General features: G+C 35.6%; 1 protein-coding gene and 1 long non-coding RNA gene across 4 annotated transcripts in view; one reads left to right on the forward strand and one right to left on the reverse strand.

The window, feature by feature from the left end:
* Il7 (interleukin 7) overlaps window positions 1–13,080 on the reverse strand; it is a 39,209-nt gene that overhangs the window by 8,932 nt on the left and 17,197 nt on the right. The window lies entirely within an intron of this gene.
* LOC121458463 overlaps window positions 1–13,080 on the forward strand; it is a 69,240-nt gene that overhangs the window by 4,513 nt on the left and 51,647 nt on the right. The gene's annotated exons all lie outside the window — the stretch shown is intronic.

Consider the following 13,080-nt stretch of genomic DNA (forward strand, 5'->3'; position numbering starts at 1 on the left):
GATTACTTTGCTTTATGTATGCTTTTCTACAAAATATTACATATGATTATTTAATGAGGCTCTAATTTCCAATTTATATTTTAGTCTTTATTTTCCCCTGAAAATCTAAGGAGCTCAACATTTTTCCAATTTTTGCTTCTCTAATATTGTATTAATCTGGGCTCGTTTTATGTTAGTTTCTTAAAGAATGTTAAGAAGAACAACTTTAGCATTTTCTACTGCTTTTATGGGTAATCAGTTTGTTCAGTGTTTGCATGTAAGAGAGTACATCTGTGTGCTTAAAACAGCATATGTCTGGAAGATAGAGGAGCACTCTTGGGAGTTCTTTCCTGTCAGCCATGAGACCAGAGACTAAACTCATGTCTGTAGGCCTACACAGAAGTACCTTTACACACTAAGCCATCTCATTGGCCCTAATCATTTTACTTAAATTCTTACAGTTTACTTAGTTTATGTATTGTGTTTGTTCTTCATTTTTGGAAGAATCAATACATAATAGTTCTGACTTTCTATGTGGAGGCTAAAGCTGGTTAGATCATTTTTCATCTAATACTTAGAAGTGCCTCCCACTTCATGGGGGAATGGGCCCACTTCCTGTGGCTGCTCTAGCAAATTACCAGAAGCATGTGGGTTCAAAGAAAGAAAGAAAGAAAGAAAGAAAGAAAGAAAGAAAGGAATGAATGCTGTCACATTCCTAGAAATAAGAAATTTAAAATCAAAGTATTGGCTGAAGGTTCTAAGGGAGGATCCATACTCTGGTTCTTCTATCTACTGCTGCCTGCCAGCATCCCTAGAATTCCTACCTTATATTTGTGTCTGTCTCTGGTGTCTCAGGTTTCTGTATTATAAGGACATGTATTATAAGAACATAGCTGAGTTCCTCTGATTTGTCCAGTATAATTTCTCCTTGTCAAATCTTTGATTTAATCACATTTTCAAGGACTCCTTTACCATAAACTTCCAGGGACTAGAATTTGGTATGTTTGAGTGACATAATTTATTGCAGAGAAATAATTTTTTTTGCTCATAAATATTGGATTTGATCTAAAGACTGAATCTTCAGTTGTAGACATAAACAGATTAGACCAGAGAACACTTCATTTTTGAAAATGGCCTCTTCCAATTTTTATGTATGGGGACAAGCAACAGGAAGCAGCTGGTTCATAATCTATCACTTCATAATAAATTTTAGTATAGGTAGCATAAATAATAAAAGTTTTGTGATTTCTGAAGGTTAGAATTTGGGAGAGCCTTGTGGATCTACATCTGCCTTGAGACAGTTAAGGTGTTGGCCTTACCTGTAATCATCAGGTTTTGATTAAAACTTGAGTAATTACTCTCAGGGTGCCTCACTAGTTTATTTATAATAGGAGCTCTCAGGGTTTTAACCACAGGAGCCTTTCTTCAGGCTTCTTGAGTCCTTAAACATGGCGTCTGGCTTTCCTTCAGTCTTCAACATCCAAAAGAAAGATGTTTTTTACCCTTTACACACTGTCTTTTCCACCTTATTTTGTTGGCTCAAATGGAATCATTAATTCTATTCTACATTCAGGAGGAAGGAATTGAACTCTATTTCAAAGATTTTGTAGCCATGTGTGAAGACAACCATATTCTTCTATATCATGACTCAGAATGAATTATTTGGAAATGATGGATCACAGAGTACATCTCTGAGTCTCAGCAATGATTGGTATGTGTCTTTGTTATGCAGTGAAAGCTACTCTTAGACATTAGTTAACTGACAAAAACCAAAGGGAGTGAAGAGAAAGGTTGTCCGCAGGCCAGATGCTTTGTTAGCCAATTGTATTTTCCAGCGTAGACAAGTTCTTTTGGTTCTTCTTTCTAGGAGAGAATTGCAGTAGTGATTCCACTGATTCCTCATGGCCACATGCACTCTGAACTCACTTGTGTGCATCTGTTGCCTTCGTTGCTTCTAGTCAGTACTTAAGTGCCTGTTTGCTGCTTCCTTGTGTTTGCTTTCTGAGACTGGTCTTCAGGATACAAAGTATTTACAAAGAAATGGAAGACTCAATATTAAGCTTCTTTCTAGTTTTTGGAAATTTGTTTTCTACAAAAAGATTCTTATTTTCAGATCACCATCATCACAACCTAACCATGAAATCTTAGTCCATCAAAAGTCTCATGGGAAGGAGCCTATAAAATGTTGAGCTTCTGTTCCTTGTGTGAAATTTGTAAAGTTGTATGTTGTTTGCAGAATCCTGTTCCAGTTGGTACAAAATTTTTAGCTTAGAAGACTATATTTTGAATTGGTAATTAGTTGATAACTTAAAGGAAAAGTCACTTGTCCCTAATCAAATACTTGTTGTACACCTACCATGCACCATTTAGTAGTAGAGATACAACTATAATAAAAATGATATATGGGTTCTCCTTTCAATGTATTATTATGTGGTGGTAGAAACAGACATTAATCTGATAGCCACCATTAGTTTCCAACTTCGTAGTTATAAAGTTATGAAAAATGGTATTACCCGGTGTTGCAGGAGGTCCTTCCGCTCCTCCAGCCAATAGCCACTGAGATACCAGCCCATTGGGGCGTGGTCTCTCAGGCAGGCGGATCTTTGTGAGTTCGAGACCAGCCTGGTCTACAAGAGCTAGTTCCAGGACAGGCTCCAAAACCACAGAGAAACCCTGTCTCGAAAAACCAAAAAAAAAAAAAAAAAAAAAAAAAAAAACAACAACAACAACAACAACAAAAAATAACAAAAAAATAACAACAAAAAAAAACCCAGCTACTTCCCTTCTCGTCCCTTTTGCTTCCTGCTCCGGTTTGGCGACTAGACTTTTTCCTGATTGCGCAGAGGGCTGTCGTCTGGGACGGTTATCTGTAAGTTTTTTCCCCTTTAAATAAATACCACCCTATTAATCATAATTCCAAACTGGTGTGGCATTGTTTGTGACTTACGCCTTCAACCCTAGTTGGTTTTGGCATTGTTAACATGACACAAAATAGAGTTAGCTGAAACCTGGAGCCTAAATTGAGAATTGACAAATGCCTCCTTTATATTGTCTACAGGACTTGTCTCTAGGGCATTTTAACGATTAATGTTTGATATGGAAGGGCCTAGCTCAATCTAGGAGGTTCCAACCCTTGGCAGGGGATCTTTGCATTCATAGAAAAGCAAACTGAGCAAGTCACAGGGAGAAAGCCAGAAAGAAGCATTTCTCTATGGTCTCTGCTTCAGTTCCTGTTTTCAAGTTCCTGTCTTGAGTTCCTGCCCCAATTTCCCTTTCTTGATAAATTACAAGTGTAAACTGAAACAAGCTTTTCTGCCTCAAGTTGCTTTTAGTCATGGAATTTATCATAGCAATAGACAATTGTCATGAGCGCCTACAGACCAGTTGTACTTAGGAACCCCACTGAGGCTTGTCTAGGACTGGACACTCAACCAAGTGCCATACCACAAGTTGCCTAGGGATAAAAGAGTGAAGGGATGCAAAACCTAGAAAACAATGATTACAATGAGCTCCCTCTGGCGTGAAAGCGGCATAGCAATAGGTGGCTGAATAAAAGCAAATCAAAATAAGGTAACATATCTGGTAGATAAGAGATGCAGCATTCTAAAAAAGAATAGTGGTAGAAAAAGTCAAATTGTCTGATCTGAAGAACATGTTCAATCCAAAGGTTTCTTAAGAAACCTTTTCTAAGTCCTACAAGTAAAAGTCAACTGTAGAGTATATGCCGGTTTGGATTGGAAGAGGTCAAGTATGTATTTGTTTGAGTATCAGATTTTATTTGTCATCTGTTTTTGAATAATGTCTTACAGGTGTCTTTGCTACAGTTTTAATTGCTGTAATTAAACACCATGACCAAAAACAACTTGGGATGATGTCAAACAGAAGAACAGTTGTCAAACAGATAGGTACATATCAAAGATAGTGAGTTAAAAGTAAAGCTAAGGAAATAGGTTGTTCTGATGATGCATCCCATATTGTAAATGCCAAATGGAAGGTCATGTAGTCTTGAACGTATTTATCCACAAAAGGAAAACTAAGCTAATATGGAGAGGAGAGTGCTAAAATAGTTATGGAATAAATAAAAATAATAATGTGCATTATAAACAACCTCAGATTTAGAATGAGAAAACTGACCATAAAGTAAATTAAACCTAAACTATCTAAGGAAACAAATTTTAGAGAACAAAAAGAATAAAATCAATTAAAGAAGCAAAAGCAATCCAATGCAGTATAGTATTTCAACAAATCATTTGGTGACAAGTAGATACCCTTCTCCCCAAATCAAAAGCTTAATCAACAAACCCCTAGCCATATTAAGAAATAAAAAGAATATGCAAATTATTAATAACAGATTGAAAAGGCTACATTACTTAGAGCCAATTGGAATTAAAACTGTTATGAATAATTCTATGTCCACATATTAACAGTTTAAATGAAATAAACAAGTAATTTGGCTAAAATAATCTTGCAACACATATACAAAAGAGAGATTTGAATAAATTTTAGTTAATTTAAATATTATTTAATTATTAATATTCTAGAATATACTGTGCTCAAATTTTACTGACTATTTCTCCAAATCTTAAAGGAAAAAATTCCATTAGTGGTCAACCATGTCTTCTAGGTAAAAGAAATAGTGGAATCTTTCCTAGCTCATCAAACGATTAGCATTACTGTGTAAATGGAGACTGCTTTCATTTTCTGACTGTCCAAATCTGAATAATCACATAAAAACTTTTATTAATTACAACATTGTTTTGCCAGAGGTACAGGCATATTTCTAGCTAGATCTTACATCTTAAATTAATGCATTTCTATGAATCTATGAATTGCCATGAGGCTGTGGCTTATCAGTAAGCTTCTAGTGTCTTTCTCCTGCAGTAACTACAAGGCATCTTGATTCATCCTACTCTATCTCTCTGTGGCTGTTCCGATTTCCCACCTGGCTTTACTCTGCTAAGCTGTTGACCAAAACAGCTTTATTCACTAACCAATATAAGCAACACATATACAGAAGGCCATCCCACGTCATTACCATGAAAATTAGTCAAAGACATTACAAGAAAACTATAGACTAGAATGTCTCATGAACCTAGATGCATACTTCTCAAAAAATGCTGGCATACTAAATCCTATAATGTACATAAATATATGCCTATTCAAGTAATATTTATCTTAACCAAGCAAAGATGATTTAGCATTCAAATACCAATTAATGTAATTGATCATATCAACAGATTAATGAAATTTTTTATGATTGCGTTAACAAAAACAAAATAAGTTTTGTTTATATAAAGTCCATTAAAAACTAAAAAAAATGGAGAAAAATTTTTCTCATTTTAATTGAGAGACATGAATATCTATCACTTTTGGCATCTGAAACTATCCTAACACCAACACCCTATGTGATGAATGACTATACTAGCAAAAAACAGTCAAATATGACATAAATATATTTATTGTTTTATTGTAACATCCCTAAAATGAGCTATTATGGCCTATATCTTGAAAAGAAAATTTATATCTAGAAAACTGTTTTTAAAACTTAGAAGATATGAAAAGAATAGTGAAGAGAGAGACATCTTATGTTCATACATGGAAAGACTGCTCAAAGTTCAAACTACTTTACAAAACCAATATAATCTAAGTTAAATGCCACGGAATCCTTTTGAGAATTAAAAAAGAAAACTGATTCTAATGTTTATGTTGAGAAGAAGGACTCTTCATAGCAAACAATATTGAAGAAAAAAGCTCAAGAGCAGACATTGCCTCATCTGGAGACACACTAGAAAGACAATCATCATGATCCTGTGACACAGAGAAAAGAGGAACAAGAAGGCCAATGGGACACTCAACACCTTTTAGGTACACCTATTTGAAACCAGTGAGCTGATCTGTGGCAGAAAGAAAGGTAATAAACACAGCATCACATTTCAACAAGTGGTTTGGGGTGACATTCTTACACCAAAAGAAGGGAGACACAAATATTATACCTTTTATAAAATCAAGTAAACCATGCTGTGATAGAAAACACTAAAGTCCTCCTAGACTATGACATAGGGGAAACCTAGATGACCATTTCCATGCTGATATTTTAAAATGCAATAATTTAAAAATATGATCCTTTAAGTGTATGAAAGAAATAATTGAAAGTGAAAACCCACTCAACTTTATAATTTTGTGTTGCAAAAAACAAAGTGTCATGAGAATGTGAAGATATACTGCAGACTAGGGAAAAGTTTGACAAGAATCAACACATAAAGTATATTTTTAAATTTTTAAATAGAAGTCTTAAAACAACAGTAAGATAAGGAAGAACCCATTCAAAAAGAGAAGAAACTTGTGAGTCCTGAGCACACACCTCACTAAGGAAGATATGCGGATGGCAACGTATATGAAGAGATGTTCAGCATCGCATGTCACCAAAGAAAGGAAAAGAAAACAATGGAATACCACATCCCTCTCATGAGTTTTGCAATATCTAAAATCTAAAACAGACCACACCAAACACTGGACAGGGTATGGAGCAATAAGAATTCTCAATTATTGCCTGTGGGAATTCAAAATGGCACTTCCATTTGGAAGGCAGTTTCGTTGTTTATCTTATAAAATTAAGCAAACTTTTCTTTAACTCAGCAATCTTGATCCCCAATATTTACCCAAAGGATTTGAAAGCATGCTCATACAAATGCTGCAAACAGAGATTTAAAGTGGCTTTGTTATTTTCTCAGTTGTGAAGCAATGAAAACATCTCTCGGCAGGTAAATGAATAACCTATGGCACTTCCAGACAATGAGATATTTTTTACTGAAAAAAAAAAAAAACAGTGTCAAACTATAAGAAAACCTGAGAGAAATTTTACATCCATTTTGCTAATGAAAGAAATATTTAAAAAAAATTGTAGATACAGTAAAATATCCATGGTTAGGGCAAGGGTTAGAAAGAATTAGGGTTAGGGTTAGGATAATAAGCTGCAGAGAATCCTAGATTGTAGCAAACACATCTCTATAATAATGTGTGTTGTCTTCAACAATTGGGCCTTACCTATTAGTTTGTGGTGAGCACACAATAAATAACTTTGGTAATAACCTGTGATATTTGGAGTTTTCATGGTCCCCTTTGTCCAATGACTCAACAAGATATTACCCATTCTTGACACTGGGAATTTTACTTGGTGGTGTAAGACATCTAATTGGGACACTGTCTCTCTATTATTTGGTGATTCCACTTAGATTTCTTTCATATATGCATACATTTTAGAAAGCTTCCACAAGAGGTTCCTACAAGGGACCTTTAGTGTTAGTTGTCCCTACCCATTATTGCTCCGTTATCATTTTCTTCCACCCCTCCCTATTTAATCCTAGTTGAGTTTCAGCCTTCCTCTCTGTAACAATATATTCGATTTCTACTTTCTTAAGAGATTCACTCCTACCCCCTAACCTCTTACTAAGTACCTGACCTCAGTGGTTATTGTTATTGTAGCATGCATAGCTATGTCTTTTTTTGTTTCTTTGTTTTTCTAGACAGGGTTTCTGTCTTGCTTTGGAGTCTGTCCTGGAACTAGCTCTTGTAGACCAGGCTGGCCCTAAACTCAAAGAGATCTACCTGCCTCTGCTGCCCAAGTGCTGGGATTAAAGGTGTGTGTGACTACCACCCAGCACATAACTATGACTTAATAGCTACCATCCACACAAAAGGTAGCTTACAGTGCTTAATTCATTATACTGTCTTTGTATACATGAATTTGATTCAAAAGTTTTAGCTAAATTAATAGAGTTGAAAAAATAAATTTTATCAAAAATGCATATAAATCTTAACCCTCTTCCATATATTGATAATGCTTTTTATTTATATACTAATGCATACATTTACTTTAAAATATTTTATGTAATATTAATTAATATTAATTAATATGTCTTCATAGTAATCAAGGTAAATGGTTTTTAAAAAGATTAAATTTTGACAAATTTTTTGAAAGAGCTTAAGTTTAGATGTTTCCTATATTTCAGTATATGACTAATGGGGAAAGAGAACAGTGCAGAAGGAACTCCAGAATGAGAAAACGGAGGGAAGGCACTGTGCTCCAAAAATGCAGAGCTTGTTTGGGAAATAGTAAGCAATCCTATTCATTTATACTGTTAGAAAGGTAACAATTGATATAGGGTGAAAATTAGGGTAAGCAAACTGCAAAGAATAGTTTCCAGATAAGGAATTAGTCTTGTGTTTTGGAACAACTAGTGGGAAGTTACTGCACCAGGCTATGACATGGTCTCAGCCCTGAGAAGCAGGTTCCGTGATGGGTAGCATGAATCGTGAGAAAGAGGAAGAGGCAGGACAAATGCAGAATGAGGAGAAAGCTTGCTTGCAATAATTCTGCTTTGCTGGAAGCTTGCAGCTGGGATGGTTGACTGAAGGCTCTGGCTGCAACCTGGCAATGTCTTACTAAATAGAGAGGCATGGTTCAGTGTAAAGTAAATTATATGGCAATCAACTCCCAAGTTGTTTTGTTTTCTGCCAAAAGGATATGGGGCAAATTTGTGGGCTGAACCATGTTTAATATATTAATATTTTGGCTAACTCTTTACAAGTTCTCATCAATAAACAACTTTTACTAAGGTAACAAATAACAGGCATTTGTAAAAGCTCAGACAATCCCTATAAAATTCTATACCCCAAGTCTCTTCTTTAGTTACCCTATGCTTCTAAGGTAACGAAGACAGCTATCTGAGAACAGAAACTGCAATCTTCTTGTTTGTTTATTATATCATTATTATGAATATGAATAGTATTTTACTGACATTCAAGAAATGAAATACACTTAATACAGTGATTAAATATCCAGAAAATGCATTCTACTAAAAATTATGTAGAAATTTTAATGTGTATTACATTGTAGTAAATAACAAAACATTTAATTAAACCAAAGTGTAATATTGTTAATCTCCCACTCTTGTGGCCAAGAGTAAGTAGGTCAAGGGAAGCTCAAAACACCTGTAGTTGCTATTCTGCTCATTTAGCTTATTCTCCTAAGTCAACACGCTTTATTCTCTGTGTGATGATTATAGTTAAAACAGTAGCAGAAATAGAGAAATAAATGTTTTGACAATTAGTGTCTATGGACATTATAGAGAATCCCAAGGGGGAAAATACAAAGACCTCTCCTCCAAAAAGAACCTCTACAATGTTATTTCTCAAAATATTATTTCAGAATATCATCTTGAAGCTGCCTCACCAAATACTTAGATAACAAACATTAATATAGCTAAATTTTTGCTTATGAAAATACCTGTATACATCTTGTTTTATGGAAGAGCATAAAAAGTCAGTTGGTAAAACTGACTAGAAATATTAACATTAAATGCAAAATAAAGGAAGATCTCAAAAAAAGCAATTAATAAGTAATGGTTATTAAACAATTTTATGAAATTATATCTACACTGGATCCCTTTTGCAGAAGGTGAATGTGTATTTTATACTGGGGGGGGGTGCCTTCCCAGCCCTACTACAGAGTCAACTTCAGTATACAATGTGTTGTTTTATTACTTTGTGCAGGTTAAGTTGTAGTTATGTAAGACTGATGATAAGAAAGGCTGTTGCAGGAATGATATGAGTCAACATTTGGCAGGTTTCCTTGGATAACAGTGTTCATGTCAAATGCAGACACACAGCATAGTTATTGGAAACCTGGCAACACAGCCACCTGCACTCGATGCCGTGCCACAGACGGTAAAGTTTGTATACACTGTTCTGAGTATGTAGATTGGAATTGGAATGTTTTTCTGCTTGGATAGCTCTCTTGAGAACTTCAGAGTAGACTGTCATTCTACATCAATGAAGCAGAAAAATCTGTAGACCTGAAGTTAATCATTGAAATTGGATAATGTTATAAGAATAGACACCAGACTTTATGCAATTCAAAATTCTAATTATGAATGAAATAAAATGAGTCTCTGGAAGAATTAAATGGGTTGTTCAAAGTCGAATGGACAATGACAAAGCAGGGCCTCTGATTCAAATGTTTTTACCTCCAATCCAGTGTTCCTCTATTAAGGTGTGGGTGATAGGAGGGAACCTATGTTTGAACATCTTGTGCTTCCTTAGAACAATGGCTTTCCCACACACACTAGTCCATGAAGTTTGGGGTTTCACATGTAAACTCAAGGCTCACCTAGAAGTGGACATTCCACAATGAAGGCCAGCTATAGCTAGGGCCTCACTGGAGTTCTGGGTAGTATTGTATTATAAGAAACAAATGGCTAATAAAAATTTGAAGACAGAACCTACTGCACGTACTGGCTTTGTGGGAGCCTAGGCAGTTTGGATGCTCACCTTACTAGACCTGAGTGGAGGTGGGTGGTCCTTGGAATTCCCACAGGGCAGGGAACCCTGATTGCTCTTTTTGTGCTGACGAGGGAGGGGGACTTGTTTGGGGGAGGGGGAGGGAAATGGGAGGCGGTAGCGGGGAAGAGACAGAAATCTTTAATAAATAAATAAATAAAAAGAAGTTAATAAAGACAAGTTTGTAGATTTGCATCTATAAAATGCAAAATCATTTTATATGTTTCTTAATAGAAATTTACTTGCTTGGGCCTAGCAACTTAGAGCCATTTTGAATGTGACAGGGTTTTATTCTCATCTCTTCTTAGGGATGGACTTAGGACAACAAATGTGGAAAGCATTGATGCATGTGTTTCTTTCTATACCGAGTTGTATGCTATGACTGATAAGCTCTTACCAAATTCAAGGGCATTGTTCCATCCGTCTTTGTCTATTAAATCATTTAATACTTATACCAATTCAATCAAGTATAGATGATGATTTTGTCTTTGCTTTAGCAATAAAGAAATTTGTCAGGAAAGATTAACTTATTCATTATGACATAACTAGCAAGTGTTCTGTATGTTGATTCAGTATCCATTGTACCATGATATATGATATTCATGGCATTGCTCTCTGTAATCACCATGGTGTACAGAAAATTTTCTTCTCTGTAAGTTTCGTTTCTCCATCACAGCCCTTCATACCAGTGATGACCACTAAATTAGTAACTTGTACAAATAACGTGTATTGATAGAAAAACAACTAGAGCGCAGATATTATCACTATGTAGTTAAAATGTTATGTAATAACCAGTTATCTGGCTGAGATTCAACTTTCTAATCACATAGAAAAAAGACTGAAACAGCGAACAATGTTTAGAAGTGGGTTTAAAACGAGTAAAATTAATATAAAATTGATAAAGTAGCTCTTAAAGCACAAGTATATTATCTATGCCAGACTCATCAAAGGACTAGCAGTAGGACACCTGCTGGCCAAGTATAAAGCAAACGAGTCTTGCCAATAAAGGAGACTGAGGCAAAGACATTGGAGCTAAACTTGGTCAATGCTGGGATGTCCTTTCGGAGGTTCAAATGTCAATTCGGGCACATCCTTTCTATAGGTTCTCCCTGGGCGTGTCCTCTTAAGTGCACATCTAACTCTCCCACTCTGCATTAAAACTACTCACTCCGTATCACTTGGTCTTACAAAATTCAGTTCACTTCTTCAAACTGGAATGTTTCCACATCTACATTTTCTAAACTTAGATTTCCATCTGAGTTCTTTTGGAGCCATTCACGTTTAGGTATAAGTACTAAGCAGCCAGGTCAAATTAGCTGGTTCCTTCAACATTTTAAGCCATAATCATCCCATTGTTTTGTAATTATTTCTTCAAGAGTCAGAGTCTTATCTCTCCTTCAAAACTGTTAACTTCACAGGTCTCCGACTGAGGATGACAGACAGTTCTTTTGTATAGTTGCATACATTATTTATCAGTTTATGTACAATCCTTAAGAAGTATTGCATAAAAACATAAGAAAAAATTCATTTCAGGTCCAGGATTTCAGCCTTGACTGGAGCAGGCCTATCTGGTATGAGACAACTGCCTCGTTACTATCTACTCATTCTCCGGTGTCTTCTTAAAATTGAAATACCCTCTTTTAGTTACTGAAGACCATTAAAAGTAGAATGCACCATGCATCTTTCCATCGGCAGATTACAATTAGTAAATGCTGGTTTAAGAAATATTTAATTAAATGAACCATTAAGGAACATAAGATTTTCAAGAGGTCTGGAAAAACTGATTGAGATCCTGTTTTTTGCAATTTAGGAGATGATAATCACTGGTCAGCCTTAAGGTTAACATGCTGTAATAGTTGCATACTATATTAAAGTGGCAGCCAAGTCAAAAACACAGAATATGCAAACTGTAAATCTGTAATCATTACTGCTTATATGCTTTACTTTATGACTGTTTATAACCTACATGGGCTTTTATATTGATTTCAACTGTAGCCCACTGCGTGTGTGTCTGTGTCTGTGTGGTGTGTGCTTGTGTGTGTGTTGCAAAGTGATAAGCTTAAAATCTTTCATTTCTTAGCACTATGCTCTTCCCGTGGGCTTTTTTCCTTGTGTCTTCCTGGGTTTATTTTAGGGACACAAAGTGTACCAGTACCAGGTTCAATATATTCAAAGATTCTGGAAAGCAGAAGTGAGGTGGTCACCAGTAGAACAAATATTTCTAAAAAGGGTTGCCAAGTGGAGCAACACAGTGAAGTTCTGCAGACTAAGCTGTCACTCAGAAGGAGAAGGGAGTGCTTAATTCTAAATCTCAGTCCAGCTACCGTAAGCAGTCTACCAGTCAGACCACAAGGGCAAAAGTACATAGTTATGTTAATTATTATATTCAATTCATATAAAGAACATATGAGGACTGTTAGTTGTATAATTATTAGTATTATTTTGGTTTATTTGACACTGTTGCTGTCATGGTCTAAAGGTTTGCATAAACCCAGACTCAGTTGTTGAAATCTTAATTCTCAGTGTGATGAGGTAGGGCCTCTGGAAGCAATTATGTCATAAGGATAGAGCTGTCATGAAAAGAGTTCGTGCTCTTATGAAAGAGACCACAGAAAGCTCTTTTGTGCTCCTTCTACAGTGTGAGGCTATGCAAAGTTTACAGTGGGCAACCAAGAAAGGCTCTTACCCTTCCTATTGTTTTGTTACTTTGTTAATTTGATATGGTCATGAGAAAAGACAGCCACTTTCCACTAAAGCATGCCA

Source organism: Microtus oregoni, unplaced genomic scaffold (assembly GCF_018167655.1).
Source record: "Microtus oregoni isolate MIOR12 unplaced genomic scaffold, Mior012 000017F_ref0000208, whole genome shotgun sequence".
NCBI classification, from domain to species: Eukaryota; Metazoa; Chordata; class Mammalia; order Rodentia; family Cricetidae; genus Microtus; species Microtus oregoni.